The following is an 18,512-nucleotide window of genomic DNA, read 5'->3' on the forward strand; positions in this document are numbered from 1 at the left end:
CTGTGCTCCATTATTGGGGGCTATTTGGCCGTATTTCACCAGTTCTGTTTCTAAGCACTTTCCTCTTTGGGGGAAGGGGCAGGTTCAATCCAAGTTTACTGCATAAACAACAAAATGGCTCGCTCTGGCTAAGTAGGCCCTTACACTGTCCACTTCTCCTGCCACCATTACCGCATCATTTTGGTGGTTCTGTGAACCCCTCAGAGTCTTTAATAACCGTTTTCTACATATGGTATCCAGAGCTTGTTTCCTGCTCACAACCAAGAATGCTGATTGAGATAGAGCCCTCTGTAGTTGGTGAAGTCCCTCCATTTACATTAGTTCTTCTGCTCTGAAAAACAGCTTCACTTCAAGTGATGTTTGTGCTAGACCCCCATCAGGGCAAGCACACTTTACTACTTTGCAAGCCCCACATGGGTAGGAACCAAGTCTGCTTTGTTCACTGTACAACCAGGGAGCAGGCACAGCGCTTACTGGAAACGTAGCAGGCAGGGGGACTGGGGAGTATATACATCATATGAAAGAATGATTGCAGGAGCGAGTGCACAAACTCTTAGCCCCCTTCCTGGCTGTGTGATGTTACAGACACTGGTCTTGGAAGAAGGAGGAGGGGTCTTAGGTGAGGCATGACGCCTCCAGCTTTGTTCTTTTTACTCAAGATTGCTTTAGATATTCTGGGTCTTGTAGTTCCATACACATTTTAGGAGGGTTTGTTTTAGTTCTGTGGGGAAAAATGTCACTGAAATGTTTGGAAAGATTTACATTGAACCTACACATCGCTTCGGGTAGTGTGGACATTTTAATATTAATTCTTTCAATCCACAAGCACGGACTGTCTTTCCGTTTGTGTGTTCTTCAACTTCTTTCATCAGTTTCATAACAGTTTTCAAGGTCTCAGGCAGTTTAAATTGTAGTAAGACTTTTGGGACATCCTTTATTTATTTATTTTTAAAAGATTTTATTTATTTATTTGACAGATAGAGACCAGAAGTGGGCAGAGAGGCAGGAGAGAGGGGCGGGGGGGGGGGGAAGCAGGCTCCTGTGAGCAGAGAGCCTGATGCGGGGCTTGATCCCAGGACCCTGAGATCATGACCTGAGCCCAAGGCAGAGGCTTGAGCCACCCATGTGCCCCTGGGACACCCTCTATTTATTATAAAGAGGTGCTGCTTGATCTGTTTTGGTGGAGACCCGCTTATCCACACTTTGCAGCCCCCCCTTGAAAAAAGCAGCCAATTGAAAATGTCCAGTCATGAAAGGATGGAAGATGGTGTGAAGGCCAGTGCTGAAGCCAGCTGGCCCCAGCCTGCTCCCCGAGCTAAGAGAGAGGAGGCTCCAGTCTTTACCAAAGCGAGTCGTTGGGCTGCTCTGGGCCAAGGTGGCCTTATCTCTTAAGTGTGCGCAGGGGTCGCTGTTTTCCTGGGACGCGCTGGGAACCAGGCAGAAGCACGCCCAGGAGGACCTAACCCAAACTGCCGGACCTTTATCCAGAGCCCGGCCTCCCCTTCGCCCCTCCCAGTTACGCGGCGCCGGCCGGGAGAGGGGGTGGGGCAGGAGGGCGCGGGGGGAAGGGGAGGCGGGAGTAACAGGTGGCCTCCGTGCCCTTCGCTGACTCGCGTGGGGACCCCGGCCGCCCTCCGGAGTGCGCGAGGCCTAGGGGGCAGCGTGCCCGCAGCGTCCCGGGCCGGCTGGACCCGCGTCCCTGGCTCAGTCCTCCGGGCGCACTCAAAGCCTCGGTACCGTTTGCACTTGGCCTTGGTCTCGGGCTGGGGCGCCAAGCGGGGCAGCGGCAGGACCTTTCCGGACCTTTCCTGGGGGAAACCCCGCTCTCCCCGCCCCTAGCATCCGCCCGGGGGCCGGGCAGGCTGGCGGGCGGGCGGAGCCCCAGCGGAGGCGGTGAGCCCGGGCAGGGAGCAGCCCCTCTTGCTGCGCCAACACAGTGGCCGGCAGCTCCGCTCGCCCCTGGGTAAGAGGCCATCTCGGGCCGTGGGCCAGGGGAGGGGGCCAGGCGGGGACAGATCACCCCGGAGGCTGGTTGGTGGCCCCGCTCTGCCCACGCAGCCGGGACTGTGCGCGGACCGTCGCTTCACGCTCCTTCCCCACCCGCAACGCCCGCAGCTCTAGCTGCCCTTGTCTGGAACTTGGCAGTGGGGACTCGTGCTTCCTTCGCGGAGTGTCGGGTTTCGGGGGCGCGGAGACGCCAACCTGCGAGCGGCGGTTGGAAACCCAAGGATCCGTGGTCTTGGTGCGTGGGAATTTCTTGGCGGCTTGGTATGCGGGAATTGGTGACGCCCTCCACTTGTTGAAATGTCCCTTAGCGCCGTCGCGGCACACAGTGCCCAGTCTCAGGGATCCGAGGTTGACCCCAGCCCGCCCCGGAGGCACATTTATCCACCGACGCCGAGCGTCGGACTGAGGCGGACACTCAAGGAATCAGCTTCGGCTGGAACAAGATAGCATTTAGGTCACGTGCTGAACGGGAATTGGTGGAAAGGAGAGAATCCTCTGGCGGAATTGGGGCTCTTACCGTTTGCTCTTCATCTCTCTGTTAAATATGAAAATCCCAGCCTCGCTTCTTGCTCAAAGACGCAGTGAGGAGAGCCTCTGCACCTGCCTGGGCTTCTTTGCTGTAATGCGGGGTTCTGATCCGTTTCTGTACCGTGTAGCCCCTCTGGCAGGCCCTTCTGGGGAGAGTAAGGTTGCCTTCTCAGAACAATACTTTTAAAGCTATAAAATAAAAGTAAAGGGAACTATTTCCAAAGCACTTATCAAAATATTAAAAGAATTTATAATGTCGTAATATATGTGCTTTAAAGAAAACCTAATGCGTTAAAGATCTAGCAGCAGATCTAGCTACCATAATTTTGGAATAGTAATGAGCATAAACGATATTTCAAGATATAGGCAACACCTGTGATATAAGAAAACACCTGCGGTTTGGTTTTTTGTTTTTTTTTTTTTTTTTTAGATTTTATTTATTTATTTGACAGAGATCACAAGTAGGCAGAGAGGCAGGTGGGGAGAGAGGAGGAAGCAGGCTCCCTGCTGAGCAGAGAGGCGGATGCGGGGCTTGATTCCAGCACCCTAGGGTCATGACCTGAGCTGAAGGCAGAGGCTTTAACCCATTGAGCCACCCAGGTGCCCCGGTTTTGTTGTTGTTTTTTTTTTTTTTTTTAAGATTTTATTTATTTATTTTTGAGAGAGAGAGAGGGAGAGAACACAAGAGAGAAAGAGAGCGCACAAGCCAGGTGGAGGGCTAGAGGGAGAAGCAGACTTCCCACTGAGCATGGAGCCAGAGGCAGGGATCCATCTGGGGATCATGACCTGAGCCAGAGGCTGATGCTTACCTGAGGGCACCACCTAGCTGCCCTACCACCTGTGATTTCTGTTGGCAATCATAGGTACTGCTGATATTGCTGTGGTTTTTTGCCTACATGTATAACTGAAGAAAATGTTAAATTTTAGCTAGAGATTAGTGAAATTAAAGATATGATCCCTGCAGAGTGCAAAGAGCAGTCCTGGAGGTCAGGTGACATGGCTGTGTCTTGACACTTGCTTTGACTGGCAGCTTGACCTTGGCTTTTGAACTTCTTTCCGCCCTAGCTTTTTTTTTTTTTTTAAGATTTTTTTTATTATTTATTTGCCAGAAAGAGAGAGTACACACAAGCAGGCAGAGAGGCAGGCAGAGGCAGGGAGAGAAGCAGGCTCCCTGCCGAGCAGGGAGCCCGATGTGGGACTTGATCCCAGGACCCCGGGATCATGACCTGAGCTGAAGGCAGCGGCTTAACCAACTGAGCCACCCTGGCATCCTTCCGCCTTAGCTTTTTTATTGCATGGTGGAGATACAATTGTGTCTTCCCATCTGTTTAAGTACTTAGCACCGCACCTGGCACAGAGATGTGAAATAAATACCATTTATTAGAACCTGTCTCCCTCACGCTTATGGCCATCATGGTTGGTATGCCCAGCCCTGGTATATGGAAGGTACTCAGTAAACATTTATTGAATGAATAAGCAGGTTGGAGAGGGTTGCTTATGATTACATCTAAAAAACTGAAAATTCATTGAGGAGACAACTGGTGGTTTGAGATATGACTATTTAAAATTTGGGTGGCTTTTTTTTTTTTTTTTACAGGCTAAACAAATATATAAACACATCTGGAGCTGAGTGCTCGGGATGTCAGTCAGGGGTGATGGATCGTGTGAGTGGGTCTGTGCAGCTGGTGTTCTGCCTGAGAAAATGATTTTGAATGTTGTTGGGAAACCCGCATTCCTCTGCAGAACAGTTCTTTTGCATCTTTACTGTGTCTAAGCTTGTTAATCCCGTATGTTGTAACACAGGAAATGTCTAATAGGGAATGGAGACAGACCCATGATGAGGCACTTCTGGGCATAGATGCACATTTCTTGTTCATCTTTTCTTCTTACCTAAATTGGGGGCTGGAAGATGGGGAGAGAACTTTGAAAGGAATAGGAAATTTAGAACACACCGGGGCTAACTCTGGTGTGTTATGGACTGAATTGTGCCTGCTCAAAATTCCTATGTTGAAGCCCTAACCCCCAAGGCCTTGGCATATGACTGTATTTGGAGATAGAGCCCTTAAAAAAGAAATTAAGATTAAATGAGATCATAGGATGGGACCTAATCCAATATGACTGATGTTTTTATAAAAGGAAGAGATACCAGGGGCTAGCCTGGTTATACCTGTGGGATTCTGTGCTGCAATACACAGCTGGGATCAATCTCAGGAGTTAGGAGAACAAGTATTCCCATTTGAGTCCTGCTTGTGAGCCTCCCTTTTCCCCCTTCATTTGGAAGATCACAGTGTTTTGAAAAGGAAGGGACTTTGGGAGACTCCCAGTTCAATCCTATATCCATTGCTGAAGAAAGCATGGCCCAGAATGGTTCAGGAGGAGCCCTGCCTGGCACTGCCTGGAATATGGACCCAGTCTTCTGACTCCCTGACTCCTGACACACCCTCAAACAGAACTTCGCCAGGATGGGGAACTGCGTCATTGGGTTAGACATAGGACAGACATCAGCTTAGGCGACTTGGCACACCTGTTACCTAGCCTACCCCTCGTTCTGTCCTAACCATTAAAGGATTGAGTTTGGCGTCTCTTCAGTCATGTTCAAACAGCAGATATATAACTTGTAATTAAAGAGTCTTTTCTCATTGTATTAAGACCTCACACACTGGATTCCAGGGACTAATACGCCTGATTAATTTGGCCAGTCCTTGTTTATAATGAAATTCTACCCTTCAGAGCCTTCTTGTATGGGAGACTGAGCAGGAGGCCCAGCACTCTCAAGCCTGATGAGTAATTTTATTGTGACCATTTATCAGATTCAGCCTAAGCTGCCCCTGCTGTGTAACTGGGAGCAAATTAATCCCACATCAGGCCTCCTTCTCCAGTGTGTCCTGTTCTGCAGTCTGGGGATGGGCCCACCACATAGGCATATGCAGACGTTGAAAGGAACCCTGCAGTATACTTGACTAGAGGCCAACTGTGAATGATGGACTTGAAGGAGAGCTAAAGGGTGATTATTCATATACCGGAACACATGCGGCCACACTCCCATTGGCTAACTCAAGCAGGGAAGCAAGGCATCCCCCCACCTGCCAACAGCTCAGTCAAACCCTCTAACTTTCCATTGAAATAATCCAGCTGACTTATTTCTTCCTTGTCTGAAGTCAGAGTGCAAGCATTTTCCTTGTGTAAGTGTAATTTTTATTTTCTGCAAATACATGGCTTGGTGAAATTGTCAATCCCACATTATAAGACTTTCTTGATTATAAAATGGGTACAGGCAAGGGAAACTGGTAGGAAATTCCTTAGCAGCCAAGGGGACTGCTGTTTCTTGGCCAGCTCCTCACTGATAACTGTGTCAGTCACTCTTCAAAGACATTTTTTTATGGTTTGTTCTTAAAGAATTAGGGAACTAATGAGCCCCAGTGTGGCTCTGACGCCTGAGTCATGAGGGAGCGGTACATGATATTTGTTTCCTGGATGATTTTCTCTTGGTCCACAACCAGAGCATTTGCTGCACGGCTTAATACTTAATGTTAAGATAATAAAATATTTGATTTTTATAGCAACTCTGGAGAATTCCGTTGTGGCCCTGTAGGTCTAAACGAAGATTGCTCCATTTTGTTTATTTGCTAGCAATATAGTAATCCAGTTCCCCAACACACAGGTGGTGACAGCTCTGCCATTACTCAAGGGGACATGTGCCAAGAGGAAGGGCACGGCTGACATTGGTCTTCACAGAGCACTGCTCCCTGCCCTTTTCGAGGTGTGGTTTCCTTCTCTTCCACCCTACTTTGGACCTTGACTCTGCTCTGAGTAACCCAGCACTGTTACTTACAGCCTCTCTTCATTAGAGCCAGTGGAGCAAGGTCATCGCTCACATTCTTCCTCCTCGGTCCCCTGTAGTCCGTGTGTCACACAAAGCCCGCTCAGCCTGTGTTTTCATATCTGCTGCCTTCAGCTCTGTTCGCATTGTCTGTTCCGGGCCTTCGCTGGTGCCTGAGTTTCTGAAGCAGCCACTTAGTGAAGGCTTGTATTCCCAGTCTCTTCTAGTAAGACAGACAGATCGTACTATCTCGTGGCGGTCCCCATAGCATCTAGTGTGACGCTCGGCACAGAGCAGACACTCGGAAATGCTGAACGCAACTGAATTGCTCCGGTTCATCCTCTGTGCTTCCCGCAGGGGATCTCCAGTGTTGAGAACTTCCAAGGGCTCTCACTGCCGTTTGTGGGCGGCCATGAGTTCAAATGCTGGCCAGGGCGGGGCAGGTGACGCAGAGGAGCAACCAAGACTGGGGGGAAGCTGGGGTGAACTGGAACCTGGGACTGCTCAGCTCCAGGTGAGGGTCGGCACGTGAGAATGTGGGCCTGGTGCTATCAGGCCAAGACTCTGGAGTTTTGGGGGGGGTTAGCTCCGGTCTGCGTTTGGCCTGCAGACTGCTGCTCGGTGACCTGTGACCCCTAGATGGGATTGCAGTCATCTGGGGTTAAGCTCCCAGCCTGAGCTTCAGTGCCATATGCTTCTCCAATCTTATTTCTTCCCAGGGGACACCTATCAGCCGCAGGCTGCCCTCCTCCTGTCCACAGTTATATAATGCTCTTCAAGGTGGTTTTCCCTCGCCTGCTCGATTGCCCTGTTTCCTGTTTCATATACTTCCTCTCTCTTCCGCTTCTTGGGTGTCAACTTTGACTTTTCCCCCCAGGGTGCCCTCCCCACCTCTCACGCAATTCATTCCCTTTCCTCCGCCTCATTCTTATCTGAATCTTTTTATTTGCATTTCTAATGCGAGTACCCGATCAAGCCCTTATCACTCACGCCTACACCACTGTACTCGTCTCTAAAACCGATTTCCGGGACTGGTTTGATTCTCCCCCTATTTAAATTGCTCCCTGAGGGGCACCTGGGTGGTTTGTCAGTTGGGCATCCAACTCTTGATTTCGGCTCAGGTCGTGATCCCAGGGTTGTGGGACTGAGCCCTGCGGCAGATTTCTGCGCTGAGCAGAGTCTGCTTGTCCCTCCCTCCCTCCATCCCTCTGCTCCTCCCCCTGCTTGCACTCTCTCAAATAAATAAATAAATAAATAAATAAATAAAATCTTAAAAAAAAAAAATTGTCCCCTGATACCAGGTTCATTTTCTCAAAACTATTCCCTTGATTCTGTGACTTCTCAAAGGTGATTTTTTGGTGGAAAGTCTCAGTTCCCTAGTGTGACCCTTCAGAATCGGGCTATAATATTTCTTTCTTGTCTACTCTTCTACTCCTCTGAACAGCAGCCAAAGCTGGTTGGTCTTCCATTGCCCAGACAGGTTCTGGGCCTTTCCGCCTTATCAGCCAGAGTCTCTGGGAAACAGCACATTCAAACATGTTATTAAGCAGGGTTTAATACAATAACTGTTTACAAAGGTATGGGCAAGGTTAAGAAAAACCAGTGGGAGTGGTGAAGTGATTGTATTGATTCAAGGCCTGAAAAAGCAGAGGGTGTGATTACCAGAACCCTGAGAGGGGCACCTGGGTGGCTCAGTTGGTTCTCAGGCCATGATCTTAGGGTCCAGGGATTGAGTCATGCGTAGGGGGGGTTCCTGCTCAGTGGGGCATCTGCTTCTCCCTCTCCCCCTGCTTATGCTCGCTCTCTCCCTGTCTCTTTCTCAAATACATAAAATCTTTTTTTTTTAAGTTAATTTCTTTTCAGCATAACAGAATTCATTGTTTATGCACCACACCCAGTGTTCCATGCAATCCGTGCCCTCCATAATACCCACCACCTGGCTCCCCGAACTTCCCACCCCCGCCCCTTCAAAACACTCAGGTTGTTTTTCAGGGTCCATAGTCTCTCATGGCTCATCTCCCCTTCCAATTTCCCTCAACTCCTTTCTCCTCTCCATCTCCCCATTTCCCCCATGCTATTTGTTATGCTCCACAAATAAGTGAAACTGTATGATAATTGACTCTTTCTGCTTGACTTACTTCACTCAGCATAATCTCTTCCAGTCCCATCCATGTTGATACAAAAGTTGGGTATTCGTCCTTTCTGATGGAGGCATAATACTCCATAGTGTATATGGACCACATCTTCCTTACCCATTCGTCTGTTGAAGGGCATCTTGGTTCTTTCCACAGTTTGGCGACCGTGGCCATTGCTGCTATAAACATTGGGGTACACATGGCCCTTCTTTTCACTACATCTGTACCTTTGGGGTAAATACCCAGTAGTGCAATAGTAGGGTCATAGGATCTTAAAAAAAAAAAAAAAGCAACAAAAAACCCTGAGGAAAGAGCTGAGCTGTAGCTGAGGGCCTCCCCATAAGAATTAAGGCTTTTGGTGGAGCAGGCCGGTTGATACCAACCTCCCAGGTCAGCTCTCAGGGCTCAGCGCAGGGCGGAGAAGGCTGGAGTGAGATGCGCTCTTTGATTCATTGATTTGTGCTCTTCCCTTCCCTAGCATGTCCACTTGTCAACTCCTGCCTGCTCCTGCTCAGATTCTGTCTGTTTCACCATGTTTTCATAGATTACTTTTTCATCAAAACTCCTAACGTGTTCAGCCCCTTTTGACTACACTGCACTTTGTTCTGTCCCTAAAGGGCAAGGTGGGAATTGTGCACAGCATTCTCTTACTAGCTCAAGAAGGGACACATCCTAGAACGTGTTTTCCTCCATACTCGGTAGATTTTTTTGGTATGAATTAACTCCCATAAATCTGTTCATCTTTTTAATTCATGTTTCAAAGCAAATATGACTGCTGTGGTCTGAGTGTTTGTGCTCCCTCCAAAATTCATCTTTGAACTCCTATGCCCCAAAGGTGATGGTATTAGTTGGTGGGACCTTTGGGTGGTGATGAAGTCACCGGCCTTCATGAATGGGATTATTGCCTATCCGAAAGAGGGTCCAGGGAGATCCAGAGCCAATTCCAGCAGGTGAGGACACAGGGAAAAAAGGCCCTCACATTGATGAGGGAGCAGAAGGCTGGCTGAGGACAAAGCAAAAGGCTGACACCTCGCAATCTCCCTCTCGTCCCCACCACTCCTGGATGGGACACATGTTACATTCTTTAGGAATCCCCCAACTATCTTGATGTTAATGGCTTGCTTAAAAGAGAAAGACAACCTTGATCAACGCTGCAAGATCTCTGGTATCCAGTACCTTGTAGTACTGGTATCCCTTACCTTCTCCCAAGGCATGGTACAGAACGGCATGGTACAGAACCTGCCATCCTTCACAACCCAGGGCAGCAGCAATTCCTGCCCACGGGTCCTGTCCCCGTGCTTTAATAAGCCACCATATTGGACCAAAGATGTCTCAAGAATTCTCTCTTGGTCATTGGCTCTGGATCTCATCCCACCGAACCTCACCTATGTTCTAGAACTTCATCAACATGACTATGCTGGTGCCTTGATCCTGGACTTCCCAGCCTCCAAAACTGTGAGGAATAAATTCCTGTTTATAGGCTACCGTGTCTGTGGTATTTTCTAGTAGGCTAGATGGGCTTCAACGATTACCGAGATCCCTCATCGTGGCAGGCACTGTGCTAGGTGCTGAGGCTAACACAGTGAGCATGGCACATGGGGTCCTTGCACACACAGAACTTACTTTCCAGGGGGAATGGAGTACATGGTGCTCCCTTGTCCCCCTCCCATGATTATACCTCCCCTGAAATACCCTGATCTCAGCCATGGCCCAACATCCAGTCCGGCTTACACTGCTCTAGTCCTGCCAGTTCAAGCCAATTCTATACATTGTGTTTACCTTCCTTGCCTTTCTTCGAACTTTCTTGTGGCCACTCATTTATTTGCTGGCATTTTGATGCATCTCTTTTCCCAGAGAGATTGAAACCTCTTGGTGCTTTTGGACTCTGGTTCTAGACTCTGGTCATGTTTATCCCCACTGGACTGTTCTGGTCATCCCCTAGGATGGTCAGGATAGCGAGTAGTAGCAGGCAGAAAACCTTTGTAGAGCATAGCACCAAACTCTCTGGCTGTCTCTGTAGGAACAGCTGCCAAAAAATGGGCTACCTTTATTTTCTACACCTCCACCGTCTCTGGGTTAGTTGAAGGAGTGTTAGGGTTAACTTTCAAAAATCTGGGTTTAGGGGTGGCTGGGTGGCTCAGTGGGTTAAGCCACTGCCTTCTGCTCAGGTCATGATCTCAAGGTCCTGGGATGGAGCTCTCTGCTCAGCAGAGAGCCTGCTTCACCGCCCCCTCCCCCGCCACTCTGCCTGCTCTTCTGCCTGCTTGTGATCTTTGTCTCTATGTCAAGTAAATAAATAAAATCTTTAAAAAAAAATTGGGGTTTATATCCAAGCTATTAGATTTAACTAGAATGTACTTAACATCCCTGTTTCAGTTTCAGCAACAGTAGATTGGAATAACAATACCTAACGAATGGGATTGTTGTGAAGCTTGAGTAAGGTGGTGCATCGGTTTCCGACTGCTGCTCTAACAGATTACCATGGACTTAAGGGATACAGATTTCCGTTCCTACAGTACAGTAGTTCAGAAGTCCAGCATGCGTCTCACTAGAAAATCAAAGCACCAGCAGAGCCACGTTCTTTTCAGAACCTCCAAGGGAAAATCTAGTTTTGTTTTTGTTTTTCCCTTTTTCTTTTCCAGCTTCTAGATGCTGCCCACATCTTTGGCTCATGGACCCCTTCCTCCATCTTCACAGCCAGCAGCTTGGTATCTCTCTCACTTTTCTTCCAGAGTCACGCCTGCCCTCTGGCCACAGCTGGGAAAGGTTCTTCACTTTCGAGGATCCATCCCATTCATACATGGGCCCACCTGAATCATGCAGGCTACTTTCCCCATCTCAAGGTCCCTAACTTAATCACGCCAGCAAAGTCCCCTTAGCTTGCAATGTAACCTCATAGGTTCCTGGGAGGAGGACGTCTTCGGGCAGGGGCATTATTCTGCCCACCACACCGTTCATACTCTGGCTCCCCAAGATTCCTTCTTATCCCATATACAAAAGATCTTCACTCCAAGGTCCCTGAAGAGGTCTCCTATCAGAGTATTGACTAAGGCACAAAATCAAATCTGAGTCTCATCAGCTCCCAAGTCTCTGTTTCATCTTCTGGATAACCTAAATTATGTATAAGCGAGGCCGCAGCTGCTGCTGTTCCCCTCCTCTCCCCTCCCTCTCTCCCCTTTACCCCTCCCCTTCCCTTCCCCCTACTTCCCTCTTCCCCTCTCCTGGCCTGCTCTCTCTTTCAAATAAATAAAAAATCTTTGAAAAGGAAGTTTTGAAAAATGTTTAAATATTCAAACCATTGACCTGATTTTTGTTATGCTAAGGTGTTGTGCTAAGAACTTTTTTTTTTTTTTTTAAATCTTACTCACAGATGATGTAAATGTCCATTTAAATTTTCTCCTAGCTTTTTTATGGCTTATTTTAAACATTCTAATATTCAAACTGGACCTTATAATATTTAAAAAAGAATTTCCCCTGAAATTTGCCTCACCTTATTCTTGGCCTACATTAGCATTTGTTGGCAAATCTGCTCTTCTTCCCTTAGCACCTAAAGCTAATAGAGAATGGGAGCAGGAATGGGTTGGGGAAATTTCTGTCCATCCGCACAGGTCCTTGTGTGTAGCAGAGACTCAGTGAATACTGGTAGAAATAGTCTTAGCACCATGTGGACTTAACATAACTCTGTTCTTTCCATAAAGATACACTTACACATTTAGCACAGCTAAATATAATTTAATTTGCAGATTTTTTGTGCAGATTTTAGGTTGTGCACATTAGGCACAGTATGATTGCGACACGTTTAGCATAGGTATAAATATGCACATGTATTTATATCCTGCAGGAAACTCGTTCATGAAACGCCTTTCTGAGTACCTCTGACTGATGACACTTCCCATTTACCAAGGTTAAGTGGATAAAAAGGAGGTGAAAACACTTTCCTTGGTGGAGAAGATAGCTCATTTAGGTAGAGCAGGTAATAAGAGTATGACAAAGGAAAGGAAGGTCCAGCACTCTAGTTTATCAGAGTAATTATTAGATTAGGAAAATCACATTGTATCTGTTATTTAGTTGTAAAACTTTGGTCCAGTCACCCACGGAATTCTAGTGTTCCACAGTCTTATATAATTAGATTACTTTAAAAATATATTTTTAAAGATTTTATTTATTTATTTGACATACAGAGATCCCAGGTAGGCAGAGAGGCAGGCAGAGAGAGAGGAGGAAGCAGGCTCCCCAGTGAGCAGAGAGCCGGATGCGGGACTCGATCCCAAGACCCTGAAATCATGACCCGAGCCGAAGGCAGAGGCTTTAACCCACTGAGCCACCCAGGCGCCCCTAGATTACTTTTTAAATGCCTGCCACCTGACTGTTGAATGGAGATGTAAGGAGAAGGAGCAGAGGAAAAAATTGGCTAAACATACAGAATCTTCCATCATGTCCCAAGAGGACTATGAGGCAGCTTTTCTTCAGGGACGGGAGCATGTTTTACCACATCTGGCCACATGGGGAAGCACCTGGGGGAAAACGGAGGGGAAGACATGGGCAAAGCCTATACTGGAGTTACTGTGAGGCAAGGGGAAGGGGCTGACCAGGTTTGGGGTTGACTAATTTGAATAATTTTATTTATTTATTTATTTATTTTATTTTTTTTTTAAGATTTTATTTATTTATTTGACAGAGAGAGATCACAAGTAGGCAGAGAGGCAGGCAGAGAGAGAGAGAGAGGGAAGCGGGCTCCCTGCTGAGCAGAGAGCCCGATGTGGGACTCGATCCCAGGACCCTGAGATCATGACCCGAGCCGAAGGCAGCGGCTTAAACCACTGAGCCACCCAGGCGCCCCTAATTTGAATAATTTTAGTGGGCTTTGGAGTATAGGGCCTACCCCATTTGTCTGATGTCTGGCCCGGGGATAATTAGGTCATTGGAATATTGCCTCTTGGAATGTGAAAGCCAGATGGAGGAAGTGGTTGGAAGTATGGTGGACGGTTTGGTTTACATAACAGAAGTGTGCTCCCAGACAAGTTATTTACTCTCTCTAGGGGTTAGCTAGCCCTGGAGGGACAGTCTCACTAGGATTAGCAAGGCTCCCATATGTCAAACAATCATAAAATACAATTAAAAACATTATGAATATAGTAGGACTCAGAACATCTCCAGGAAGGCTTCATGAAGTGTCTGTCTAGTCCAGTGCCATTGATAATTCCCACAGAAATGACTGCATCCTTCATTTGCATGTAGATTAAGATGAGATCGTATTAAGGAGCCATAGGATTTATGAGACAATGTTTAGCATTTTCTTGAGATCCCAAAATGATACTAATCCAGTCATAGTAATGATTTCCACTTCCTGAGGTTTTTCCGGAGTTGGACTTGCCATTTTATAGGTTATGTCAGACAGTCGACAGTTAATTCGTGCCCAGACATTTGGTCAGACAGTATCCTGGGGCGGTCTATGAAGATGTCTCTGGAGGAATCTGTAAGGCAGATGCCCCTTCCAGTGTGGGTGGCCTCATCCAATCAGTTGAGGGTCTGAAGAGAACAAAAAAAAAATCCTGCCAAGAGAGAATCCTTCTTGCCTGACTGCCTTGATCTGGGACAGTAGTTTTCTTCTGCCTACACACTCAAACTGCAACATGAGCTCTTCCTGGGTCCCGAGCCTGCTGACTTTTGGACGAAAACAGCACCATTGGCTCTCCTAGGTCTCCCTCTTGCTGACTGCTGCTCTCCGGACGTGTCAGCCTCTCTAGCTGTGCGAGCAAATTCCCAGGAGTATTCTCCGTGCGCCAGGGAAAGTGACGATGTTTGCTTTCCTTCTCTACCTCCCTCTTTACCGTCTCTTCTGGTTGAATCCTGTTTTTATTTAATTTTTATTTATTTATTTTTTTAAAAGATTTTATTTATTTATTTGACAAATAGAGATCACAAGTAGGCAGAGAGGCAGGCAGAGAGAGGAGCAAGCAGGCTCCCCGCTGAGCAGAGAGCCCGATGCGGGGCTCGATCCCAGGATGCTGGGATCATGACCTGAGCCGAAGGCAGAGGCTAAACCACTGAGCCACCCAGGCGCCCCTGTTTTTATTTTTTTAATTATTATTTATTTTATTATTTGTTTAATTCTTTCTTTCTTTCTTTCTTTTTTTCTTTCTCTCTTTCTATTGTCTTTGTGTCCCTTGAGAATATAGCCAGTCTTTCTGTAGCCTTACTTTTTTTGGTTGTAAAGTGAAGATAATATGTCTCCCTCCAGTGCCCAGCACAGTGCCCAGCACATAAAAATCTGCCGTAGGACAGTGAGGAACCAGTTTCACAGGATCTAGGTTCCGATTGTCCAAACAAGCCATGTTATGTTGGGAGGGGGTGGGGGGGATTGACAAAACTCAGGACTGGTAGAAGGAGAGAGACGTGGGTGGGTGGGCAGAGTGCTTTAAACGCGTGCTGTGGGCACTAGAGGTGAATTTCTCCAGAAGCACATGAAGTTGAAGCTTCAGGCCCGGTCTCTTGTCCAGGTCCTTGTGGGGGCAGGGAGTTCTAGCAGGGGTACGTGGCTGTGGGGGTGAGGGGATGGGGTGGGGCAGCCAAGTTGCAACCAGGAAATATTTCTGTGCTTGTATTTCCGATAAATTGCCTGAGGGAGCTATCAGAAGAGTCATGAATCACCAAGAATCCAGACAGTTATTGTGATTTCTTTTCTCATTCAAAGTTAATAATAACTATGATATCTAATTTTGTGTTTGTAATTTCAGTCCCTACATGTATAGGCTTTGATGACCGTTAAACCTGGATCTATCCTTGCCTAGAGTCCCGCCTCTCTGGGAGATGGTGTGTGGGGCCTCTAGGGGTTGTAGGACTCTTCTGCCCTTCCAGGGCCAGCCCAGACCAGAAGAGATCTCGAGCTGGGTAATGGTTCTCTGACTTACTAGCTCCTGTGAATGTCTGCATTGGTGCTCCAGGGGCCATTCAGTAAAAGTTGCTGTTCACATAAAGGACTCACTGTGGCTCCAGTCTTGCTGCTGACACATTGTGTGACCTTTGGAAGATCACCTTCCTCTCTGAGCCTTGGTTTGCCCATCTGTAAAGTGGTATCAGTACCTCCAGGGGGGCTCAGGTATGGGCCGGGTGAGTTGCACAGCTCTGTGCACACAGGAGGGAAGTCACACAGGAGGGAAGTATGATTGTAATTGTGTTGCTATTCCTTGCATGTCTGTTATCTTGCTATTACTTGAAATATGCCCACAACTGATCATTTCAGTAACTAAAGAGCTGCCCATTCTAACACATTGTTTTTTGTTATTTCATTTTTTTTTTTTTAAATTCTGGACACTTTCCTACCATGGAGAATGCCCTTATATATCCATAGTTGGCTTCAAATTATTATCAACTCATGGTCAGTCTTGTGTTTTCTAAGCTTCTACCTACTCCACTTGTAGTATTTTCAAGCAAGTTCTAAATCATTTCATTTTTAAGAATCTTAGTATGTATTTCTAAAAGATAAGGGCTCTTCAAAAATTATATTAGTGCTGTTATTGTATCTCACCCCTCCCCAAGAAATGTAATTTTTTTTCTTTCAATTTGTAGATTCCCTCCTACCCCTCTGGGGGGGGGGTGGCAGAAGTTACTTTAAATTTGAGTATCAGTACAATTTAGCCAGTAGTCATTTTCCTCCAATTATCTCTTAGACCCAACACTGTGAGAACTCAGTTGAGGAGTCAGTTTGAATTAAACTCTCCTGCTTAAATTAGTGATGTAACCTCAGGAAAGTCCTCCAACCTTACACTAAACGTCATTTTTTTTCTGTAAAATGGGGATGTCACCATCCCTTATACAATGCTATTTTAAGGAGTCCCTGAGAGAAAGTGAAGTAGAACTAGTAAATGCTCAGTAAATGTAGCTATTATCATTGTGACAGTTTCTCCCTACTTTTTCCTATCAAATACTATCTTCTGGAAGTAATTTGGTTGAGCTGTAACTAATGACAGCCACAGGGCCGATTTAAGTAAATAAGCCTAGAAAGCCCAAAGGGGAGGGGCTAGTGGAGGAGGAGGAGCCTTTTTGGAGTCTCATCACAGAGGCTGAGCGGACAAGGCTCACTGGTTCCGGACCCGCAGGGATTCAGACTTTCAGGATAGAGCAGCTCAGAGAAAGCCTGGCCCAGGGAAGCCGGGGGGCAGAGAGGCAGGATGGGAGGAGCAGAGGGGATGGCCAGAGCTGGAGGCTATTCCTTATCTCTTTTTCGCTTTGATTTTGGAGGTGTTCTACAAGGAGGGCTCTGCCCGGTGTAGTGTAGGCTTGAGGTAAAACAGCTGTGAACCGTACAGAGACCCACTGTTTCTGCAAGAGCAGAAGTCGCTGAAAGGTTAACTGCAAGTCTGACTGGCCTGGTGGAGCTTTCAGTAAGAGGGCCCTGAGTAGGAGCGCCTGGGTGGCTCAGACGTTAAGCGTCTGCCTTCAGCTCAGGTCATGATCCCATGGTCCTGGAGTCGAGCCCCGCATCCGGGCTGTGGGGCTCCCTGATCATGGGGATGTTTCTACAGAGGTGCTGGGTTTTGCCTTTGCAGGAAGGGCCAGCAGTGGAAAGGTGAGGGGTCCCAAAGACTTATCTGGCCCCAGGCGGGAGCCAGCTGCCAGTGATGTAAGTAGGAGATGCCTAGGTTACGGTCTTATTTTCAGTCAGCAGGGATTTCATTTGTCAGTTAGACTACAGACAGAGCAAAGCCTTTATTTATTTATTTACTTGCTTACTTACTTATTAAGATTTTATTTATTTGACAGAGATCACAAGTAGGCAGAGAGGCAGGCAGAGAGAGAGAGAGGAGGAAGCAGGCTCCCTGCAGAGCAGAGAGCCGGATGCGGGCTCAGTCCCAGGACCCTGAGATTATGACCTAGACCAAAGGCAGAGAGGCTTTAACCCACTGAGCCACCCAGGTGCCCCTTTTTAAATTTTTTTTTTTTTTTTTTTTTTTTTTTTTTTTTTTTAGCAAAGCATTTATTTTGATACCTTGCAGGAGGCTCTCAATGGATGTAGGATTCACTGAAGAATTTTTATTTAGCGTAGAGTCATGAAATCATTTAATTATAAAATGTATTACATGCACTTGTTAAATGCAAGTTAAATTTGCCTTATTTATTTTTAAAAAATGTGTGTTTCACCTTGTAAGAAAGTAGACATAAAGTGGCTGCATTCTTCTGTATCATTGGTAGTTAATTCTTTTTTCCCCCCTAGGTGTGGGAGGGGCAGAGAGAGAAGGAGAGGGGGAGGGGGGAGAGAGTGAGAGATGGAGAGAATCCTAAGCAGTTTCCACACCTAGCACCGAGATCACAGGGCTCCATCTCACAACCGGGAGGTCATGACCCAAGCCTGAAATCAAGAGTCCTTGCTTAACTGACTGAGCCACCCAGGTATCCCTCGTTGGTAGTTCTTATTTCTTCTTCTTTTTTTTTAATCTTTTAAAAAATTTATTTATTTTTTTCAGTCTAACAGTATTCATTGTTTTTGCACCACACCCAGTGCTCCATGTCATACGTGCCCTCTCTAATACCCACCATCTGGTTCCCCTAACCTCCCACCACCCCCTTCAAAACCCTTAGATTGTTTTTCAGACTCCATAGTCTCTCATGGTTCATCTCCCCTTCCAATTTCCCTCAACTCCCGTCTCCTCTCCATCTCCCCTTGTCCTCCATGCTATTTGTTATGCTCCACAAATAAGTGAAACCATATGATAATTGACTCTCTCTGCTTGACTTATTTCACTCAGCATAATCTCTTCCAGTCCCGTCCATGTTGCTACAAAAGTTGGGTATTCATCCTTTCTGTTGGAGGTGTAATACTCCATAGTGTATATGGACCACATCTTCCTTACCCATTCGTCCGTTGAAGGGCATCTTGGTTCTTCCCACAGTTTGGCGACCGTAGCCATTGCTGCTATAAACATTGGGGTACAGATGGCCCTTCTTTTCACTACATCTGTATCTTTGGGGTAAATACCCAGTAGTGCAATTGCAGGGTCATAGGGAAGCTCTATTTTTAATTT

The 18,512-nt window shown here is 46.9% G+C and overlaps 1 protein-coding gene across 2 annotated transcripts in view; it reads left to right on the forward strand.

Moving 5' to 3' along the window:
• The first annotated feature begins 1,568 nt into the window (after window positions 1-1,568).
• The window catches only part of SQOR (sulfide quinone oxidoreductase), a 51,166-nt gene continuing 34,222 nt past the window's right edge, over window positions 1,569-18,512 (forward strand). The window contains exon 1 of one of the 2 annotated variants that reach the window (XM_059371194.1): window positions 1,569-1,963. The gene's annotated coding sequence lies outside the window, so the exon portion shown is untranslated. The other variant, XM_059371195.1, reaches the window with a different exon arrangement.

The sequence above is a fragment of the Mustela nigripes genome, chromosome 13, assembly GCF_022355385.1.
Source record: "Mustela nigripes isolate SB6536 chromosome 13, MUSNIG.SB6536, whole genome shotgun sequence".
Taxonomy (NCBI): Eukaryota; Metazoa; Chordata; class Mammalia; order Carnivora; family Mustelidae; genus Mustela; species Mustela nigripes.